This window comes from Nannospalax galili, unplaced genomic scaffold (genome assembly GCF_000622305.1).
Source record: "Nannospalax galili isolate Female #2095 unplaced genomic scaffold, S.galili_v1.0 scaffold341, whole genome shotgun sequence".
NCBI classification, from domain to species: Eukaryota; Metazoa; Chordata; class Mammalia; order Rodentia; family Spalacidae; genus Nannospalax; species Nannospalax galili.
In genome coordinates, this window is record NW_008346082.1 from 2,538,561 (window position 1) to 2,542,361 (window position 3,801).

Below are 3,801 nucleotides of genomic sequence, written 5' to 3' on the forward strand. Positions count from 1 at the left end.
GAGACCCTGTCTTAAAATAAATTTTTTAAAAAGGGATAGAGCTAAGGTATAGCTCAGTGGCAGTAGCACAGTATGTGCATGGCAGGCCTGGGTTAAATAGCTAGCAGAATTAAAAGGATAAGAAGGATGAGGAGTTGGGGAGGACGGGGAGGAGGAGAAGCATGAGGGATAAAGATTTTCCTCAGTGCAGACAGAGCAGGAGCCTCTGGCCCCAAGGCTGAGAGGTCGTGGCTACACAGGAACACATTTGGCTTACTTTTTCTTTTCTTTAAAGAAAAAAAAAAAAATACTGCTTTTCCCCTGAGGCTTCTGCCAGGGCTGCTGCTTCCTGCAGTTCTAGGCATGTGCAGAGTAGCCAGCTGCCATTTTTAGGAGATGCCAGGCCACGATGACTTGAAAGTAGGGTGGTTCTCACCGTTCTGAAGAAAGGAAGCAGTAACCCATGGCAGTGTGTGTATAGTTCTCAGATGCTTTCATTTGAGTGAGAACACTGCCTCCTACGAAGACTTCAAATTGCTGAGTAAGGTGGAATGAATTAAGAATGACTATGACTGCACTGGTATGAAACTGAATAAAATGGCCAGGGGCCCACACCTGTAACCCTAGCACTTGGGAAGCTGAGGCAGGAGGACTGACTTAAGTTCAAGGCCAGTCTGGGCCGCAGAATGAGACCCAGTCTCAAAAAATAAGCAGGAAAAGGAGCTGGAGTAATGTTGCATGGTTTTATTCTCAGTGTTCAGGGGGCAGAGGTAGGTGGATCTCTGTGAGATGGAGGCCAGCCTGGTCTACAGTGTGAGTTCCAGGCCAGCACACACAAAGCCCTGAGTTCAGTCTCTAGAACTTCCCACTCTACCCACAAAAGAAGAAGAAATGGAATAAATTACTCTTGATATTCCCTGATCTAGTTAGCCTAACCTCACAAATTCACTTGTCTTTTTTTTTTTTTCCCAGAGCTAGGGATTGAACCACGGCCTTGCATGTACTAGACAGGTACTCTACCACTGAACTATATCTCGAACACAGTACAATGTAAAGAATTTTTATATTTAGGGCCAGACGTGGTGGTGCATGCCTTTAGTCCCAGCACTTGGGAGGCAGAGGCAGGTGGATCTTGTGAGTTCAAGGCCAGCCTGGTCTACATAGTTCCAGGCCAGCTAGAGCTATAAGGAGACCCTGTCTCAAAAAGACCAAAGAAGAATTTTTATATTTAGTTTTTTGAGTCAGGTCTTTCTATGGCCTCAAACTGACAATCATTTTTCCTCGGCTTCCAGAGTGCTGGGACTACAGGCATATGCCACCATGCTTGGCAGCATCATTTCTTTAATCAATCATGTGGTAGCATTTTATTTATATGCATATATACATAATTACTTTAATTCTCCATTTGCTATCAAATGTCTTCTAGCTTAAGTATAATTTTTTTTTTTGGTCTTTTTGAGATAGGGTCTCACTGTAGCCCCCCGCTAGCCTGGAACTTTCTATGTAGACCAGGTTAGCCTCAAACTCACATTCACCTGCCTCTGCCTCCCAAGTGCTGGGATTAAAGGTGTGCCCCACCACACCTGGCTAGATTTTTCTTCCTTTTCTTAAAAACATATTTTTATTTATTTTTGTTTGAGTGTATTGCCTACATGTCTGTAAGTGCACCCATATTGTGCAGTGCCTGCAGAGATTAGAAGATGGTTGGATCACCTGGCAGTCGTTCGCCACCATGTGGGTGCTGGGAATTGAACCTGGGTCCTGTGCAAGAGCAGTCAGTGCTCTTAACTACTGAACCATCTTCCTAGTCTCTGGATAGATTTTTCATCTGGATTTCTTTTTTCTTTTGTCTTTTTGAGACAGAGTCTTCCTGTAACCCCATCTGGCTTGGTATAGGCCAGGCTGGCCTTGATCTCACAAGGATCCACCTGCCTCTGCTTCCAGAGTTCTGGAACTAAAGGCATGTACCACCACACCGAGCTAGAATTTTTTTTGTGTGTGTGCACAAAAATTCTGATAGAGATAGAAATTTAGGTTTCACCTAATAATCTCATTTTTTTTTTGAGAGGGTATGTTGGGACAAGGTCTTGCTATGTATCCTTGGCTGGCTAGCCTGGAATTTGTTATGTAGCCCAGGCTGGCCTTAAATTTCCTTCAATCCTCCTGCATCTGCTTCCCTACTGCTGGGATTACAGGTGTATGTCACTACACCCTGCTCTTTAATATTTTAGTGCTAAATTTCTTATATCCTCTTTAAACATGTGATTTAAGCCAGCTGTGTTTGTTTTCACACTAGCTGGTTGGAGGAGTGGTGGAAAATATTGTACTTATCCAACAGATGGCCTTGTGTGAGTGGCTTAGATCTAGGTTCCCATGACCACACTGTCCCTCAGAGCAGAGGCATGAAGGGCAGTAGTACCAAGGTGGGCCTTTGCTATCAGTTTCTGTGCTGAACATTGGGAAGACCCAGCACAGGTCATATAGCTTAAGTATGATTTTTCTTTCTCTTTTAAGTAGCATTAAAAGGGACTCAGAGCTGGGCCAACATTTAATAACTTAGGGCTCCTGATCTTTCTAGAGACTATGGTTGGGCTAAGCCCACAGGCTGGAGTTCAATTATTAATTTAGCTGCTAGACTGAGAGGTCTGGGGATGGGGCCTGTGTCTTTCTTTCTGGCAGTTGTCACCAGCCTCCATCCTGACTCTCCTCTTTTGTCACTGACATAAAGACCATCTGGAACAGGAGCTGGATCCCCTGGGCATCTTTCTACCTCCCTAGTCATGGTGATGCCATCATCATCATGAAAGAGATGCTGCTCATGTTTTGCCATGTAATCTTGCCTTTTTCTTCCTTCAACATTAAGGGCACTGCCATATCCAGGTCAGGAAAAATGAGGAAAGGCAGTAAGGTTAAGAATATATGAACTCTTAGAGAGAAGGAAGAGAAAAGGTATATATGTCTTCCAGAGGCCTGGTATAGTGCTACACACCTCTAAGCTCAGCAGTTGGGAGGCTGAGGAAGGAGAATTGCAAGTTCGAAGTCAGCATGGACTATGTAGATTCTGGAAACTGATTCCTTGGGTTTAAATCTTGGCCCTGCTATAATCAAATTATTGATACTTTCTGTGCCCAAGTTTCCTCATATGTAAAAGGAAATAATAATAGTAACTAGCTCATTGGATTATTGTGAGGACTAAATGAGTTGATGTAGTCATTTATTATATAATGATGTTTTGGTTAAGGAGAATGTTTCCATAAGATTATATAGTATAGTAGTATTGCAACCATTTTAGTTTATCCAAGTATATGCTATCATTTTTATATAGTGACAAAATAGCTTAATGATGTATCTGTTAGATCATATGTCTGTTGTTAAGAGACAAAGCTGTATAAAGTGCTTAGAACAAGGTTTGTATGTTACATTATATTTGCTATATTGACAACAGTTAGAATTATCATCTTATTTGAGCAGAGGAAATGACATAGATAGTAAATCAGTAATTGATTTTTTGTGTTAGCCTTTTTTGTCATTAAAAATCAAGTACAGTACCTCCCATATGCATGTGCTCTATCTATGAACTCCCCCTTTAGCTAATTTGTTAAAACGTTGATTGCCTACTATATGCTGGCGTCTTTTCTAGGTCAGTTTAACAATGATGACAGATATAATCCTTTCCCTCATGAAGTTACAGAGGAGTGGATGTGCAGACATTAAACTTTCTTTCTCTCTCTCTCTCTTTCTCTCTCTCTCCCTCTCTCCCTCGGTGCAGACATTAAACTTTCTCTCTCTCTCTCTCTCTCTCTCTCTCTCTCTCTCTCTCTC